The sequence below is a fragment of the Anser cygnoides genome, chromosome 4 (assembly GCF_040182565.1).
Source record: "Anser cygnoides isolate HZ-2024a breed goose chromosome 4, Taihu_goose_T2T_genome, whole genome shotgun sequence".
NCBI classification, from domain to species: domain Eukaryota; kingdom Metazoa; phylum Chordata; class Aves; order Anseriformes; family Anatidae; genus Anser; species Anser cygnoides.
The window spans coordinates 50,592,790-50,613,133 of record NC_089876.1 but is presented as its reverse complement, the minus strand read 5'-3'; the positions used below and the strand labels follow the sequence as shown (position 1 = coordinate 50,613,133).

The following is a 20,344-nucleotide window of genomic DNA, read 5'->3' as shown; positions in this document are numbered from 1 at the left end:
TCAAAGGAAAGTAGTTTCAGTGTCTGTATGAAGTATTTTGATACAGTTTTATAATTATCTACTGTTTGATAGCATACACAAATTTGTCCTTCATCAAAGGGCAACAGAATAAATCTTATTCTAAAGATTCAACGTCCTCTAGGATTACCATCTTTTTTAGATGTTGTGGCCTAGAATATTGTTTCTAAGTATAGTTTAAGGAAGGCAAAATATCCCTCGGGAATTCTGTCTATATGAATCTCAGTACAGTATCTGATTGTGCTTTCTCAAAATGCTATAACAAATCTATGCACAGTGAGGGCACAAACTGTTGTGGTCTGAGATTTTTAGTCCATCTTAAATTTGCCAAGGGCTTGGGTGTATAAAGGGACTTTTTTTGTTGAACTCCTATTCAGCAAAAGACCTGAGTGCATGTCAGGGTTAATCCCTATCAGTTTATGGGGCAGAAAAATCAGGACAGTATTCTCAAATACTTACTCCAGAACAAGGGAATGTTCTTGTGAAATGCAACAAGAAAAAGAAATATCAGAATGTTTCCACCTGTCCAAGTTTTTCAGGAGCCCAGCAGCATCTCCTGGAGTTGCTGATATACTATCCATAAGGCTATTTTTGTGACACCATGGAAGAGACTAGAAGAAAATGGTGCCTTTTTATGAGGCACAAAAAAGCACCATATGACAAATGATAAAGGTTCTGTTTAAGCAGTCAGATAGTGTTATATCTACAGTACACAGCAGTATAGTGTGCCCTACTGACAGAAAACAAACTGAAAGGCTTCATGTGAAAAGCAACAAAATATATGAGTTGCAAAGACGGGTAAAATTTCAAAGTGACTAAACCCATCACTGGGCTAACTTCCCATTAAGTTTGCTTATCTAGTCTATAATAAAAGGGAATACAATAGCATTCTCCAGGTTAAAAAAGTGAAGTTAAGCTGAATAAAAGAACACAACATTCCTAACTCCTGACAGGCATGCTGGCAAGGACTAGCATTTCCCCAAATGTCTCTTTAGATACTGAGAACACCAGTATTGTGGCTTCTTGTGCTTCAGATATGTCTAAACTCAATGTGACAGAAAACACTTGTAGGTCTTCTCTCAGGCAGAATTTCACTAGAAGGATAGAAAGGTAAGTCAGGTGTCTTGCAGAGAATAATTACTTCTTTTAAATAAATGATAGAGAAGATTGAATAGGCTGTCAACAACATGTTAATCTCCTTCAATTCTGTTGCCAGTAACTGTTCCCTATGGACCATAAGAGAGATTCTGATTTGACTTTTAGATGCCTGACCACCTGCTTCCTAAGCATCTTGTATTAATTGTCTGAAGGAGTAGAAATTTGGCAAGCACATTCATTCACGTGAGCTTCATCGTTAATGGTATACTATCAGTAGTCCACAGTTGTCTCTCCCTTTTACAAGTCCAAGGTAATTATGGATGTGTAATGTGTAGCCTGTCACACCAGGAAAGCCAATTGTTCATACTGTCTCATATTTATGTAACCTGTCTGTCATAACAAAAGTGGACAGAATTAATATATGTAAGGTCTCTCTTGACAAATAATGAAACTAAGTGAAACTCTCCTCCCTGTCCTACAAAATCTTACATGATGGTTATGTTTTTCCATACTTAGGTAGTCTTGTATTCCACATAGCTGGCTTTGAAGATGGAAGAAATACAGCTGTTACCATTGCTGCAGTTAGCTCAAAGCTGTGGGGTCCTGGACGTTGACGTCATATCCTAGACCAGATTGTAGCAGCAATAATCAAGAGCTAGAGCAGTCCCATTTGACTGTTTCAGGTGAGTTTCATGCTACAGTTAGATGTGACAATGTCAAACTAAAATGAAGATAGTCTATTGTTTTTGTTAGGATTTTTTTTCATTTTTAACTAAAATAACTTCTCTAAATAGTTTTGTGGATCACAAAAGCCTTATATATCTGTTGAACAAAGTTTTTACTTTGTTTACTTTTAGAAAGGGAAGAAAAAAGTTTAACTTTCAAGCCTTGAAATGTCACCACCCACAATTATATTTGGTAAATTTCATGCCATGCGGTCATTTTATAATCATCATTAGAACTAATTTAACTCTTCTTCCTGGAGAGGACCAATACTAGAAGATCTGCAAAGCACTATTGCAAGTAGAGAAGTCTGGAAACAGAATTCTTGCTAGCATTATATCCAGATATGGCTAAAATAAAATGTAAGGAAAAAGATCAATGAATTATGTTTCACAAATGTGACCTAAGAATTGAGGCATAACAATAGAAGTGTAGATCATGAAAAGGCTTTAAGAATGTAGGATTGTCTTAATACTTAAGAAACAGAGGATTGCTTCAATACTTTTCTTATTATCAATGAACATGTAAGATTTGAAAGATCATAGCAAAGGAAAAAAAAAGGAAAAAAAAATCCAAGAAGTACATTTGTACATTTAAAAAAAGTAAAATACACTGCAAATGAAAACCAGAGAAAATATAATCTCTCTCTCTCTTTATCATATGTTTGGTTATTAGTAACTGTCTGAAAAATATTTTCTGCAATTTCCTTTGTGTTTTGTTTCGTATTTATTTATATATTTTTTTTAGTTTGAGGACAAACCTTCCTTAAAACGCATGAAAAGGAAACAGTAATTATTCTAGTTTCATAGATGGTGACATACATCTGTTACTTAATGTCATATAAAAAGTTTATGAAAAGAGTTCTGGTTTCCCTACTAGTAGTTCTGTGCATTAGCAATAAACTTCTCTGTCCTTCTTGTCACCTTCTGTAAGCAAGCTGTTACTGACTGGATTGACCTAAGTTTGGTGTGTAACATTCAGCATGAAAATCTCTAATCACTACTAACAATTGATATGAAGACTATTGTGAGTTTTGAACTGACAAAATGTTTAATGATATATACATCTCTTCTCCAGATATATCTAGGAGGTTTAAAGTTATATTGCATTTTTCTTCTTACATGTATGATCTGGCTTTCAGTGAATGATATGCTAGTCTCAGCAACTGAGGTTTAGAAAGTGAGCAAGAGAAGAGGACAAAGAGTTTTGATATGACTGCAACCTTCATAAAAAGCGTTACCCTTTTTGTTTCTGATTTACAAATTCAATTCCCATATAGTTTTCAATTACTTGGATTGATGTAGAATGGTTTATAATGGAGGCAAAGGAGACAGGGAACATGGAACAAGGGTAGTAGATTAATGTAAAATATGCCTCCCTTAGGCTGTAAAAGATGTGGATGCTTGCAGAAGCAAGGTAGCATTTACTTCTGGTGATTGTCTTCCTGGAGTGAGCTCATATCAGGCATAGCTTAAAATTAGCAAAGAACAAGCATACTGAAAAATAGAAATCCAAAACTGTGTGGGGTAATGGCAGAAGAATCGTGGCAGAAACACACAGTCTATAGGAATGCATTCATATCGAGTTTAATGTGGAAAAACTCATCTCACATCTCAGTGAAACTACTTACTCATTAGGACCAGAAAATCATTTGCAAAGGCTAAATGACTCATAGAAACATTTTGCCTGCGGATTAAAAGCACTCCAGCAAAAAAAGAACTAAAACTGACCCTGCAAACCAGAAATGTAAACAAAGACCAAACATGTCAGAAATACTAATTTCAGAAAGCATAAACTTTTAATTATAAACTAAGAAAATACAATCCTACAGAGAATAAGAATAACAAAGTTATTCTGAATCCAGTTTGTTTCTGCAGCCATGTGGTTTGAGTTCCATTAAAGGCCAGTAAAACAGTGGGATTAATGTAAAGCATGCATGTGTAAGTACTTTTTGAATTGAGATGTTTGTGTGTTGTTTTTTTCCTTATCTGCCTCCCACCTTACAGTTCTTACTTCATAAGGACAACATAGGCATAATTTTTAAGACATGACCTATAACCTCCCAAATTTCCATCATTTGAGAGCTGGAAGCCATTCTCAATAGCTGCTAACTCTTCTATTCATGTCAAGTATAGACAGCCACTCAGCATATCTAGGATGAACCTCCCAAATCCCTTGCAGAATTTGATCCTGACATACAAAAATCATTACACAAAAAAAAAAAAGCAGATAAAAGTACTATAATAGTAACAACAAATAAAAATGTCCCCTTGCTCCCATATGTGCTAAAAAGAATATTCTTTTCCTTCAGAAAATTACAGAAAGTGTTTAAGATTATCAATTAGGAAAAAAAGATATAGTAACTATGGATTTTTCTAGAGTTTTCATGTGTGTTTGTTGTTGGTTTTGTTTTTGATAAGGGAGCACTGATTGTTCACTTTGTTCATGAAAACTGTGAAGAAAAGTTATCAACTTCCTTGTGTTTTGGTGAAAGTGGAGGAATGTATAAAAAAAAATCTCAGGAAAATGAAAAGAAGAAACTGGAGGGAAAAGGTATTTAAAGTCCATCCTAGATTTTACTGAAGTGTGATTCTCTTTCTTACTCTGAGCTTTGATGTTTAGATCAAATGTCTTAATGCTTCTAATTTCTGTCATATGAATCAGCACTAATCTATTTTTATTTTTTCTAATCTTTTTTTTATAGGATACTTTATTTAGTTTTTCACAAATAATAGTGTGATAGGCAAGTCTGTGTGTGATACTAAATTGGAAGTAAGGTCACATTCTTTCCTCTCTCAGCCAGCCCCGGAGAGAAGGAGCCACATGCATCCTTCACTCCACTGAATGTGGCTATAAGTTATATGTAAATTAAAGACCCTAAGTTTAACTAGTAATCTTAACATTTCAACACTGCAGGGTCTGTGAGCTATCCCAGGAGTCTTCTGGGGAGTGGGGATGAGGTGGTGCCTTTTTTGTGTGTGGACTTTAGGGAGGGCGTTTTTATTTTTTTTCCCACTTACTGCATCATCTGTGGTTATGGTTGGAGTTGGAAAGGAAAAGAGGAAATTATTAGAAGGCATTAAACATGGATGTGCAGCTATCTGTTTTGTTGTCTCTCTCAGTGAAAAATTCATACTGAAGGTGGACAGTGTACAAATCCTGATTGTCAGGAAGCAACCTGAGATAGTCTGACTCATCTCACTGCAGGTCATATTTTGGCTGGGTTTGATGTTTAGGCTATCCAGTCTGATAACCTGCACTGAAGTTTTGCCTTTGGAAAAGAGATTCGGTTTCAGAATTCCTTTACTTTTTCAATAATTCATGTTTCATACATTGCAGTGTCGTGTCTTACAGCACAAGTCTGAGGTGCACTTTTGTTGCCATGAAAAGTTGCAGACGAAGCACTCTCTTTCATGAGTGTGATAAAGACAAAATACTGCAGGGCAGGTTATCAAGGTATTGAAAGGATTAAATGAGGTTAGAGATAGCTTTGGGGTTTTACTTTGTGTAGGAAAAAAACCCTTTTGTGAAGAAAATGGACTAATAACTTGTATCACCTGAAAGTGAGCACATGCTTTTTTTCAGTCTGTTAAGGTTATCTTAGAAACTTATCATAGAAACAATAAAGGTAGAGAAAAAAATATTATTGATTTAGATGTAAAGGGAAGCTTAAGTCTTGAAAATATTTTATATCAAATTTTCAGAAAAAAAAATGTTACTACCAAAAATTTTAAGACATTGGAAATATATTTCATTACTGATGTTTTTATTTTCTGTTTTTAAATTTTCATAAAATTCCTATGGTTTGGTTGGCCAGCAAAACAAATACATTGGCTTGCGCTGTTTTTAGTAAACATTTCTCTTTAAAGTGATTTGCAAACTGTAAATAATAAACTTTAAAAAAAAAAACACACACATTTTAAGTTATGGAAAGATATTATTTGTTGTTGGCTTTGGGGTTAATCAGCCCCAGGGCTGGGGTTAAAGCAAGAGCTTAAGGAGGAGCCTGCTTTCAGAAAAAAACTAAATGTAGGTCACATACTAAGGAGCAGAAGTAAAACTCTAGTAATAAAATTCAAACTAAGTCACTCTTTGTATTACCAGTGTATTTATTTAATTTATTACTAACGCGTTCAGAAAATCTACTCTCCAAGTTCATGTTTGTCCAAATGGGTATAATGTGAGGTAGCTAGTTTCATATGAATTTGAGGTGTCTTTCTAGGAAGAAATTTTGGATAAGAATATTGTTGCATGCCATTTTATGAAACAAGCAGAAAGCACTCCAATTGCATTTAGATACTAGTGTTCAGATTTAAGAATGCATTAGGCATAAAAAATGCACCTGGGCATAAAAATGTTGACCCAGAAAGGTGTATGGTCATCTAATCTTGCAAGATGTTTTTAATATTTTTCCTACCTTTCATCTCCTGTTGCATCAATACATATTATTTTTAACCAACCACATTTCTAAAAAATCTCAATGTGTTTAATACTCCTCAGAAGTCCAGAAAATTAGCATTCTCCAACTTCAGCACATCAGTGTTGCCTGTGAAAATACGTAATCGTAAATGACTCTTTCTCATTGTCATATATTGTCTTCTATGCTCTCTGCTCTATGCAATATGTGACTATATGGTTCTTTGCATGGGAAACTGCTGTCACTAGTTTCAAAGATGTCTGTGTTGCTATGTGTAAGAAAAGATGAACTGTTTCGCAGTTGATAGCAGATTTTTTTACTGAATACTTCCTGCTATGTCTTATCTTAATCTGAGCTACAGTGCAGCAGGGGTTGTCAACATAATGTTGACATTTCTTTAATTGCAAAAGAACAATCTTATTTGAAAGACTCAGATCTCAATTATGAGTGATTTTTAAGTAAGTTTAGTAGAGTTCTTGCCATTGATCTTTCTGAAGGAAAATTTCTTACACTTGTATGCATATCTTTATAAGTACATCCTCAACTCTTCATTTTTAAATTATTCAAGAAGATATTAAATCAAAATGGAAATTGTTCACAAAATAGAAATTCAATTCTGGTGGAGTCAATTGAATGGAACGTAAAGGAAGGCAATCTACACAGGCATAATTAGTTTCAATGAAATTTCATAGAAGAGCAATCCAATTTACCTAACAAATAATGTAAAAATGTCCAAGTTTCAGTGTAGGTTTACTCCAGATTCCTCTATTCTCTCCTTACCACTTCATTACCGTTGCTAGGTACATACTGTTATGTGACACAAGGTCATATGCAGGACTCATCACTCCAAAATTTAGTACAAAGAAACTACCTTCACAAGAACAGTCAACACTGACAGAATATTTAGTCATTTAAGAGAAGCAAAATTATCTGAAGATTCATCTTGCCTTTAAAAAAAAAAAAAAAAAAAAAAGGAAATTTTGAATGGGAATGAATTAAAGGACTGTAGGAGGCCTGTATTCAGCAGTCCTAGCACACTGAAAAGATGCTTTGACCAATAGTGGTCTAACTACAACAATGATATTACTTAAATATTAGCTGTGAAAGTAGTTGAAAATCAGTGAAAAAAGGAAATAAAAGTTAAGAAGCCATTTTGGCTGGAGTAAAAAAACCTTTTCTACAGCAATGGTTCTCAAAGAATAGTGTGAGGGCAGTGGACACCAAACAACCTGGTACACAAGAACATCTTGGTGTGCAACAACATGAGTTCTCCTGTTTTCAGTTGCTGTATCCTCTAAGGCAGCTAAAAATACTTTTCTACTATCATTTTCTGTTGTAAACAACTTCTGTAATGGATAGCAATAACAACTTAGTTAGGAACATCCATGAGAAATTTTCTATTTAACATGTAATATACCTCACTGATAAATATAACAGCTTCTGCTGCTCTAAGTTAGTTTTCTTTGTTATATGCTTATATGTCTTCAGAGGCTAAGTTCAGTTTCATGTGTATATTTTGTCCTTTGGATTTTGTGAGAAAAATCAACTGACTTATTTCTTCAGATTTTCAGTGAACAAGTTGCATTACGCTATGTCAGTAGAGGTTTTGCTTGCAGAAAGAGGAAAAATTAAGTTAAGTAATCAGCATGTATTTATTGTGTTTAGCTCTCTATGCTTCAGGCAATCAAAAATAACATCAAATACTGTAAGAATTTTCTCTCTTTTCAGTGCTTCTCTTGTCTTCTGATAATTACAAATAACTTTTATACAGGAATTTTTGCTTTTACTCTATCTGAAATATTGGAAGCATGTAGTCTTGCCTGAAAAATGCTGATGGATGTAATAGCTATATAGGTATAATAGCAATAGATATAAGAAAGTAAGACTTTCTTATAATGTGCTATTCTTTTTATTTTTTTTCTAGCTAATTGCTCCAGTCTAGTAGTCTTTGATATTATCACTAGGCTTGGGATATTTTATTAGTGCAAAATAATAGCTGCTGAAGTGAGGGGCTCAATATGTATTCTAATGCTTTGATTTAAGCATATTATTTAAATGAAGAAAATTATATAATTTCTTTTGTTTACCTTAAGATATTGTTTCACAATTAAATTATTTACAATGTCATTTTTGTTTGGCTTTTTTGGTTTTGTTTGTGTTTTGTTTTTGTTTTGACCTTTATTTTTATTGGCTAAACTTGTCAGTGTACTTACATCCCTGGACCAATTAACACCTTCCTTTCACTTATTTAGTGAAAGATTTACATCCTTTAGTAGCAGGTTGTTATTTTCCTAAGCCATTCATTTGTAATTTCTATTTTAACCAAGGTATATGTGCCTTCCTTTTTCTCTGTTTCAAAAACTACTTTCATATGTTCACTTGGTGTTGCCATTTCTTGAGTTCTCTTTGAACTGTTAACAGCTTCTTAGCGAGGCAATTGTAGGGCTACACATGGGATCTCTGCCATGCCATATATGCAATTACTGTCATGATATGCAGCTTGATATTAAAATCTAAGAGATTTATTTGCTGGCTACTTCACTTAAGAAGTTCATTGCTAGTTCTGTTACAAGTCTTTAAGTACCTTCTTTCCGTTAAATACCAATTTGTGTTAGTTTTATATCATGGATCAATTCTTATGATATTGTAGAATTAATGACTAATGGAGTGGGCCTTGTGAAAAATAATTTATTCATGTTTCACAGGAAACACAGTGTATTTCTTGGTGCGTAAGATATTTTAAAATAAAATTAATAATAAATATTAGGAAATTACCACAGAATATTTTCAAGGTTTGTGAAATTTCCCTGATGGTATAATCACATGTTTTTGCTTACACTTACACCACTGGAATTTTGATTTCCTGAGAATAATTCTTAGAGGCTAGAATCAGGTGCTTTATTTTAGTCATTTAGTGTATATTAATAACTTTATTTTCCTAATTAGCATGCACAGTAGGATAGGCAAAAAAATAATAAATATTTATACTATTCATGACCTATTTCTCCCTGTTCCATAGGTATTCAAATATTTATTGAATCATTTAATGAAAGTTTTGAATTACATTACAACTGTCAGTATTTGATATTTTTTATTTTATTTTTTTACTTTTTTATTTTAAAATAAAAGCCAAGCAATAAGAACTTCAGCACCTGCCTCACTTCAAGTACTACAAGTACTATTCGGTTCCTCTGATTTCATTGTATGTTCTTGATTTAGGGAAGTATTTATACTCTTTATAAGACTGTCTGACTTGCTTTAAAAATATATATATATATTTATTTTTTTTTTCCATGGTGCACTAACAGTTTACACAAATAATAGCATCTGGTTCCATATGTATTTATTCCTTGGAAAATATATTTTCTTACAACTGTTCTAAAGGAATAACATCCTTAGGCTAAGCTTCAGGCTGAGGGTTTCTTTGAAAAATCATTTTTGAAAAAAACGTTTATGGATTTTCTGTGAGGTTAAGCTCTACTCTTTGGGTGGAACTCTGTAGAATAGTTGAATTTGTGCATTAGTGGAATTTAGGGAAGAACTAAAAAGATTTTTTTGTTATCAGTTTTGAAGGAGAATTTTCATGATAGTCTGTGAACCAAGGCTATAAAGTCCTTCCTAATGGTCCTGTTCTGCTTGAAAACACTGAAGGTATTTAAATCAAAGAAAAGTTGAGCTTCTCTCAGGATTGTGATATCAAGAAAAGGAGTGCCTAATGCCATGGACTGATTGGGAAATCTGAGCAATGCTGGAAAATATGAACTTCAGAATCATTGCATAATCTTGATCTTCTTGCAGTGCTCAGTAGACGAGGCGGCAATTTTCTGTCTTTGTTAAAACAACTAAAATTACTTCTGTTCTATTTACAAAGCAGCACCAGAGTGAATAGATGTTGGCTTTGGACCAACCCCTTATTTTCTTAAAACTCTGACATTTTTAATATGATAGGGAAGACCTTTATTTCTGCATCTTCCTGCCTCTCGACATATCCAACTTGCACCCATTTGGTCTTCCCAACCCTAGTGTTCACCACTTGACACACTTTCTATAAAAGTTGAGATTATGGTAACTTCTTATTCACCGAAGCTAAACCTCTGTTCTTGTCTACTCTTCTGTAATGAGCTGTTGTACTCAAATACTGTCGAAGGTTATGTCTTTTTTTTTTTTCCTGTCTAGAAGCAATCTTTACCACTGATAAAAATAAATAGACGACTTGTGTGGCAACAGAGCATAAATTCAGAAATTCGTTGTGGTCTCTGAGCCCAAAATCCCAATGGAATCAAAGTGGGCCTGGAGACTGTACCAGATCAGTGAACTAAGGTAGGAAGCATTAGTGTGTTAAGCAATTATTTAAACTTTCTCTTTCTAATTTTAACACTCAGAGATTTACATTAAAAAATATATATATATTTTTTTAAAAACAAAAGGAAAACCAAAGCATTTTACACTCAGCAGATCTGAGTTTGAATCATTTCACTGCTATAGTGGATGGTTTTTTTTTTTATTATTTTTTTTAAAGTCCATACGAGAATAAAAGGTATCTTTGTTATCTGCATTTAGCTATTGTAACTTATCTTCATTTAGCATCTGTAACTCATCTGCATTTAGCTATTGTTTCTGTATTTTAAAGGACAAAAAATGAATTGAATTGAAAGCAAGAACGTGTTTCTGGAAAGAAAAAAAAAAAGACTGGAATGATTCCATGGAGTTAAATGTAGGACCAAATCATTATGGAAGATATTCCATGATGATCACACCACTGGCATTTGGGAATAGAGAGATCAGAGGTGTGATCAAATAGATCTATGCTTTCAGGCCTATAAAAGTGTTATGATATTCACATACTCTTAAAAAGACCTTTTATTGTTTTTAAAAATTTTTATTATTTTGGAGGATATTTATTCTCTGTGCTACAAGATAATGATATTCTTATTTTATATGATTTCACAGAAGCTCTTTGGTTCATCAGCTCTCACATTTCTCAAGCTTATCAGTCAATCAAGTACTCTAAGGTAAGCAGTTTTGTCATATATCTTAAAGTCCATTTACCTAAGTGGTCGTATTTATGCTGAGATACTCTTCAAGTGTAAGCACGCTTTACATTCACTGTTTATTTGTTATCTGATTTCCCATGTTTGTTTTATCTTATGAGAATCTCATAACCCCTCATTTTCTACTCGGATAGTTCTAGGCACTGTTTTTGGCTGGGATGGTTGTGTTTTGATTAAACAATAATTGACACTGGTATTTGTATCAGCAACATTCTTTAGCATTTTGAAGTTTTCTGGTACTATTTCCTCCCTAGTGGTAATTGATAAGAAATCACAGAATCGTCTAGATTGGAAGAGACCTCCAAGATCACCTAGTCCAACCTCTAACCTAACACTAACAAGTCCTCCACTAAACCATATCACTAAGATCAACATCTAAATGTCTCTTAAAGACCTCCAGGGATGGTGACTCAACCACTTCCCTGGGCAGCCCATTCCAATGCCTAACAACCCTTTCGGTAAAGAAATTCTTCCTAATATCCAACCTAAACCTCCCCTGGCGCAACTTTAGCCCATTCACCCTCATCCTGTCACCAGGCACGTGGGAGAATAGACCAACCCCTACCTTGCTAGAGCCTCCTTTAATAATGTACCTGTAGAGAGTGATAAGGTTGCCCCTGAGCCTCCTCTTCTCCAGGCTGAACAATCGCAGCTCCCTCAGCCGCTCCTCATAAGACTTGTTCTCCAGACCCCTCACCAGCTTCGTTGCCCTTCTCTGGACTCTCTCGAGCACCTCCTTGTCCTTCTTGTAGTGCTCATGCTCATAAATGCTCATGTTAGATTATGGCATTTCAGACTGGCAAAATAATGCACACTATTATGCACTGTTTACCACAACACCATGTAGAAAAGGCTTGGGGAGACAGAACATCTGTGAGCGTTCATAATATATCTATGTCTGCTTACTTCATGCATACATGTACAGGGGTTTGTATATGGCAGTGAAAATATTTCAGGACCCCATCAGCCACTGAATTATTTTAGTTTTAAGTTGGTATATAACACCACTGTCATAGAGACTACAAAAGCATACAACTGGTGGAAAGCAATGGCAATCAATATTCGAGGAATTGTATATAATGTGAGGAAAAAAAGGTGGATTTCGAATCAGTGCAGTCAGCTGTCTTGGTTTTTGCACTTGTGCAATTACTATTCTATCCTTTAAGGAGAGGTGAGTTTCAAAGCAACTTTATATAGCCTTTCTTATTTATTTATTTATTTAATTTAAATCACCTTCTTGATCATTCTTCTGCATTTCTACTCCATGTTATGATCTGGAAATATATGCAATTTCCTCCTCTTGATGAATTCTCTCTAGTAGTAGAAGAGATTTTCTTAAACTTCCCCAAATCTGTAAAACTGCTCAGAATCTACAAGATTTTCAGGTAATCCACTCAATATATATGTTGACTGAGAGATCCTATACTTCAGTGTTTGTCCCAAACGCCTGGTGCTGGTAGTGCTGCTGCCTCTGAAGGAAAGCTAAAGAAAAGGATATACATTAAGCCACACATGGAGGTTTTGCAGCTTGTTTTATGAGAAATGCACAGCTTGTAAGCCACAAAAGAAGCTTACTGTAGATAGACCTTTCCTCTCGCACAGCTTCCTGTTGTGTTGCTCTGTGCTAGTCAAATCCTGTACACTTGTTTTGATGGCACCACTTCACCTGGTACACTGAAGCAGGCAGTCTTCCAGGGAGTGGAACTAATGCAACACAGCTGGAAATTTGCTTTGAGCTTGTTCTTATACTATTTTGGGTGTTCTCTCTTCAGCCATTTGCCATGTATTAACTGGTCATAGGAAAGTTATGAGCAGCCTGTTCACACCACGTATCAGTTACCATAGCTGGCAATGTCCTGAGACTCTAGTGGCAGGATCTTTTCCAGCACCTTAGGAAAAGTAGGGTCTCAAGTAATATCATGTGGAACTAAATGAGATGCTTTTTGTGGGGGCTTGGTGGTGATGACTGTGCAGGTAGAAGAGCCAGTTTATCCTTTACAATTTGAACAGAAGTGCTGGTAGAAACAGACTATGCTGTAAGCAAACTGGACAATTGCTGTGGGTGCCAGCACTGAAGGAACATCATTTCCAGAGCTAACTACAGATAAGCACCTTTGAATGGTGAACACTTTAGGTATAAATGTTGGAAATCAAACAGAAGTATTTAATTTTGCTGGGCAATAGCCCATTTTCCATACTGTAGCTTCTCTTAGTTCCAGTAATTATAACTTGCACAATTATAAGTTATTAGTTGCGGAATATGTTTTCTTCTTAGGTTGTACAGTTCAAATTTAAGATATACAAACTCTACAAAAATATGATCACTGAGTGCTAAGAAAAAAATACATTCCTCAACAGTGCTACTTCTCATCTTTTTCCACAGCTCTCTTTCAAGAATTTCAATGAAGTATCTATTTCCATATGACATGTTAGCATTAGACATAACTTGGAATACTTTAAACTGCCGAGGAAAATACGTATACTTAGAATTTCATTGTTTTTTCAATATGAAGGACCCTACAGAGAAAGAAGAATCTTATGACTGAAACAACAATAAAAAATGCTGCTAAGCTTCTTTGAAACAAAAGTAGTAGGGTTCCTCTGTAGAATAGATTTAAGACAAACTAAAAATCTCTTTTTAAACTCAGATGATTTTTTTTCAGTTTGTTCAACTCGCTGATAATAAAGACTCACCTGTATCCTATTCATTTCCTCTATTAAACCCTGCTTTCATTATTTTTTAATAAAAAGTAGATTCTTATTAGAAACTCAATTACTCAGAATAACATAAGAAAAGCTCACAAGACACATTTTAAAATTAACTATTTAATATCGCATTTGTACAACTGGTTTATCTGCAAGTATTTTATTTTTTTTTTTTTTTGTATGTGTCCAAGATATAACCTTCTACCTTATAACATCTCTGTGCACCACATTTAGTTCTTGTTTTCTTAGGAAAACCGCGGTGGAATTTGAGCTCTACTTTTTTCATCCTTCTTTTATTTTATGTTTAGAGCCTTCCCCAGTGCATTCCTTCCACTCACCTGCTCTGTACTTGTCTCTCTTAATGCCCCTTACCAGTGAGGTTGTTAAATACAGTTTTCTCCCTCTCTTTTTCAGTTGTGTAACTTACAAATTTGACTCTCGTTGACTGTTAGTATAATTAGAAGAAGTTGACAGTTAATGGAATCTCAAATTACAGTTTAGTATTTTGAAACTACAGCTTAGTTGCATTTCAAGTATTACTACAGTAGGTTTTCTGAAATGTTATTGTGGAGATATCTAAAATATTATTATCAAGAAAGTGAAAAAAAGGTAGATCTTAGTATGCATGATTTATATTGTTACTTTTTTGTTTTATTACTGTTGCAGAAGTTTATAGTTTAGGTAAGATTGTTTACTTTTGTTCTTTGAGTTTTGTCAGTAATAATAAAATTAGTTACTTCCTGAATTAGACTTTCACCCCAATTTCCATTAATACAAAATCAGTGTCTGTATTGAAATTAAGGGGACTTTCTTTTAAATCCAGCTGCACCTGTAATCTAGAGTGTAAACCTTAAGATTAATCTAGAAATTAAAACATTTGACTGAGTTGGATAAAGCAAGCCATACACATTTACATCCACTTGTAAATATGGAAGAAGAGATAAATAAAGTCATTCAGGAAGAAAGCTTTGTTTGAGTAAACATATAGCCATTTGATTGGGGAAAAATTATTCTAGGATCAAGAAAACAAGAGAAAAATAAAAGTATATGACTAAGCATGAAGCTTACTGATTTTCGATTGATATTTTTTCTGTATCTGCCATGTCTCTACATCGAAAAGTTGTGGTGCAACACACCATCTTTCTGGTTTTTATACTGCATCTAATAAAACAAAGGTGTGATTCCTGTGTTCTCTGATGGCGACTGATAATACTTCCTATGACTCAAATCAAATAGGAAGTTAATAATCTTAATATACATTCTTTGCAAAAAGAACCAATGGTCAAAGTAGTCTTGTTGAGGGGAAAAAGTAAGCATATGTCAGCATAATCTTTTTAGGTTGTATAAAGTGGAAAGTTTTATTTTACACAGTTATGGAAGTTTTTCATTTCCGCAGAAAAGGTGCAATGTAGAATACCAAAAGACTACCCAGCTATAACAGCTAATCAGAGAAGACTTGATTTTTAACTTAGAATAGACTTTTCCTGAAAATTTGAAAAGAAATAATGAAGCAAACGGAGATATTTTTCTGCACAAGTCAAAAATTGTATACTTTTATAAAAGAAGTTACTTCTTCAGAAAGAAAAAGTAAAGTATTTTCCAGAATACTCTCACAAGAACTGGCATGAATCTCAGTTGACATACACAGGTTTAATATTTTTTTTTTTTGAGAGAAGGATAAGGAATTTGGAGTGATATCATATTAATGCAGACTGAAATAAAGAACAATTATGTACCACTGTAGCAAGTGACTTCCCGATGATGTGTTTTATTTAGGTCTTTGATGTTAAACCAAAATCTAGATTTCTTCTGTTGATGCAGAGAAAGGAGACAGAGGAAAAAAATGGTACCGTGTTTGTTGTTGAAGGCGAGGGGATGAAGAAATACAGCAGAAAATGGATGGATAAAAATGATTCTTACTGTAGGGAAAAACAACAGATGTAAAAGAGGTATGATCAGTGTTTACCAACTTCATTGCAAATGACATGAAGTTATTATAGAGAATGGAAAGGAAAATAACGGAAATGTCAACAATAAAGAAAGTGAGGTTAGCAAGACAGAAAAATAACATCAAAGGCATAAAAAATATAAGAAAATATCTGTTCAAAAACCTGAAATCCATTAGTAAGTTATTAAAGGGACCAATATTACAGGACCTAATTCAGTAATACTTGCAAAAAATACTTGCAGGCCAGTGAAATTGCTAACAGTGCTACTCCGATTATAAAGAGCAGAAAAGCATTTCAAGTGGTATGTCAGCCAAACCCAAACTAATACGATTGAGACAGAAACAAATGAAGAGTAAGCTGATTTTTACTCTGCCATCTCCTTTTAGGACATGTGAAGGTGAAATTGCCATTTTGCCTGAACTTCTTATCTCTTACAGAAATATTCTGCTAAGAGCCATCTTTGTCATCATCATTTCATAAGGGTGCACAGTCCCCCCCTTTTTTAATCCTTTGTGAGCACACTGCCATAACAGTAGTCTTTCTCTGCATCTGTGCATACATAAAAATGTGATAGTGATTTAGCCACTGCTGCAGAATATGTTTAAAATTCCACTTGGAGAAACTCCCCCAAAAGACAAAAAGGCATAAGGTTCAAATTAAGCTAAATTGTATTTAAAAATGTAAAAAAGATCTACTCAAATTTCAAAATAAAGAGAAGTCAAAACAGCAACAAAAAGGATAAAAAATAAAGTGATTAAGACATTACTCTCCTGCCACCCGTTGTGTCCTTGTAGACTGGAGCAGGAGCTCCAGCCTTGGCACTGGATTTCTCTTGTCAGTTCTCCAGCCAATCCCACTGATACTCCCTTGATGATACTCAGCAGCTCCTTGGAGACATAAGTGGCCTTCTCCCTATCCAGATTTCTCTGCTGGAGCCAACCTCTCTTTGGGTGAGTTCAGATACACATAAACACTAAACACATAATTTGGAATGTAGAAGTTGTGAGGAAAAGGTTACAGAATGAAACTGGTCACAGTGAGCAAGTACAGTTGTCTACTGCATGCTGTTGGATATTCCTGTTGGATATTTATTCTCATTTATTTTTTTTTATTGTTTTAAAATTGTATTAGCTTTGCTAGCAAATCATGGACAAGGCCTGATTTGAAGCATTGGGAGGCTATGTGCTATTAGTAAATTGTAGGTAATTAAATGACACAAATCCATTTTTTAGCTTCTGGCTAAAGTGAGCCTCATTTTATGGTAGTGCTATTTCTGCATACAGTAGAATTAAAATTCTACACCTTACTGGAAATAATTTCCATGAGATATATCAGACAATTGAGACTAGGCTATTTTTCTAATGATTCATTAACTCAGTACACTTTTACTTTTTTTGTCTTGCTCTTACATTTATATCCTTTTCTCATGCTATTTGGTATGTTTTTATCAAATGCAACAATGGTAAAACCCTTTCAAAATGTCCTTCATAGTTTTGAGTGCTTATTTTGTACTCTTGCAGTTTCTGTTCTTACAATTTAAACCAGTTACATAAAAGCGGTCAATAGCAATACCTATTGATGATGGGAGCACTCAAAAAAAAAAAGCACATTTTATAAAGCTCAAAAGCTCAGCTGAGAATCTAATTTCGCTGTTGAAAACAAGACAAAGCAAAACAAACTAAAGAATCAACAATCATCTCCACAAACCAACACTACTCTAGACAGATACATTACTAATGCACTGAGAACAGTAATTTTGATATAAATTCATAAATTACATTTTTAATAGTTTTCCTTTTTGCATTTTTTTAATCTACCCCTAGAAATTATTCTCTACATAAATTCATAGAATTGTAAATATTTGGCTCTAGTTGCCCCACCTCATACTTCTTCACAAAGGTTTAGTTGAATGTTGAAAGAAAACTTTAGTTGCTGCATGGAACAATTTCCATGTAAAATGACTGAAAGAGCATACTTGTAGAAGACAAGTAAAATAGGAAGAAAAAACTGACTTGAATTGCTGCTGCTGTTAAAACTGTTGCAGAGAACACTTACTAGAAAAATCAAAACTTTTCAAAGTATTCCATTGTATGTTAAGATACAGTTCAATGATAACTACCAAAGGATCTCAGGAGTATGCTTTAACGGATCCATTTTTTGTGGAATGAATCATTCTCCAAATCTAAGAGCAATTGTAAATCTGTCCAAGCAATACATTTTGTATTTTGTAGAACAGAAAATGCTATTTGGCTGGATGACTTCAGCACTAACTAAGCTATAAATAATAAGGTAAAAGAAAAGCAGTGAAGAAGGAAAAGAAAATAATAAATAGGGGATACTCATTTTCCCTTCTAATCCTGAGTTAGGTTTAGTGTCTCTCCAGGAGTCATGCTGCTCTAGTTCTCTTGGAGCAAGAGAGGAAATTGACAATAGTAAACAATGTGAGTGCTTTTGTATCAGAAGTGAGGGAACAGTAGCATCCCTTGTGACTGCTGTCCAAACCATCAAACAGGTTTGGAATAGAGCAGGCAAGGAACAACTCTTGCCTTTTGCAACTTCTCTGTGTGACTGCATCACTTTCATTTAACATATTCATTCATGATATTCTATACTCAGGTTTTTGTTTCTTTGTTTGTTTTCATTTCATTTTGTGAAGACTCAGCTTTTTAAAGAATATCTTATGTTTTCTTTTGTCTTTTTTTCTTTTTTCTTTTTTTTCTTCTTTTCCATGTTCGTGTTGTTTTCTTTCTCTAGGGAGTGATTTTTAGAGTGTGGTTCTTCTCTGCTCTTATTCTTAACACTGATGGAGAAATTTCAGTGATGTCATACAATTTATTTCTCTTACTCACCTTCACAGATAAACAGCCAAAGGCTCCAGTCTGGCCTACAGCACTACAGACATTCTGCAGAAGTTTTTACACATAGAAAAATCTAGTGTTGTTTCCAAATTCTAATATGAAACACAGATCACATCCCAATGCTAATTAATAGTGTTTAAAGAGTTGGACTGTTTATTTGGAGAGAATCAAGTGAATGAAATGGAAATAACTTGGACTAGTTCACTTTCTCTTTCACATTTTCCACTTCTTTCTGAAACAGCTCTTCCTGGATGTTTGGAGAAGTTAATGATATTCAAATTTGAGTTACTGGACTTGATTCAGCAAGAAAAGAATGTTGTGTGCTTTCTGTGAATTGGATTCAGACAATGAGAGTTTCAGGAAATACATTTTCACCTCTCTAACTGATTTAACATTGTACTTTGTTTTTTACCCTGCTTGTAGTTTTGTTCCCTTCTATTAGACAAAAACTAAAATTCAGGGAACAATAAAAATTTTACCACATAAGCAGAACTACAGCTTACACGTCTGCACAATATTAGGCTATTTTATGATACTTAGAAGGTAGATTTTTATTATAGCCATAATGATACGACTGAGTAGGTCTTGAAATAAAATGGGAAAAAATGAAGATCAAACTTCTTTTGCAAGTTATAATGCAAGTTTATCATGAGATTTTATAAAATGCTGCTACTATGCTTTACTTAGTTCAATTCTTAAGAAAAATCAGTGATTTGGAAAACTCTCCCCCTGCAGTATAAGCATAATCAGTTTTCTTCTAAGCAGAAGCAGTAAGAGCTCTTAAATATGTTGCCAATGCATAACTTTGATTTTTAATAGTGAAAGTATGTTGAGAAATTATGCTTTTCTGCCTCTAAGATACGTTTATGACATTTGAATGTTAGATATTGCTATTGCTGGAACACAGAGATTTTCAGTTTTCTGTAGTATCATTTGTAACAAGCATTAATATTGTGTTTCCAGCTTATGTTGATTAACAGAGTGTAGCCTTTTTTCTTTCTACAGCTAATGTGACTACAAAAAGAAAATTAATGAAAATAAGCACCCTTTTGAAAAGAAAAATTATTTAACTTTTGCATATTATTTTCCTACTGAAAATTTTGCTTGTCATGTTTGGACAAGCCATGGAACATTGTTCTCTCTCTATGTAAATTTATATCTCTAAGAATTCTTTACTGCAATATTATTTTCTGTAACATAAGATTACATGTACAGAAAATGGAAAACATTCTTCACAACTAAAACATTATCTTTCGTATTCCCAGACTTTCTCCCTTTATTCAGTCATGCATTTGAGATGGCATCTATGCAGCATATTATAGCAGCATCAGGTAGTGTAAATGGTACACACAGCAAAAATATTCTACTGAGCTACACATGCAGTCCTCTTGCCTGTTTTACCTGCTCTTAACTTGAAAATTATGACAAAGCGAAGGATTATTAATGCAGACGTAATGTAAATGAAAAGCATATCTACATCTAGAAAATATGAAAGTAGATAAATGGCTGTGGATGTCTGGAGGG

At 34.0% G+C, this 20,344-nt stretch overlaps 1 long non-coding RNA gene across 3 annotated transcripts in view; it reads left to right on the top strand.

Moving 5' to 3' along the window:
- LOC106032303 (uncharacterized) overlaps window positions 1-20,344 on the top strand; it is a 107,101-nt gene that overhangs the window by 21,762 nt on the left and 64,995 nt on the right. For all 3 annotated transcript variants that reach the window (XR_007168099.2, XR_001204767.3, XR_007168098.2), the window contains exons 3-6: window positions 1,633-1,799; window positions 4,260-4,392; window positions 10,433-10,576; window positions 11,207-11,268. This is a non-coding gene — a long non-coding RNA (uncharacterized lncRNA). The remainder of the gene's footprint in view (window positions 1-1,632; window positions 1,800-4,259; window positions 4,393-10,432; window positions 10,577-11,206; window positions 11,269-20,344) is intronic.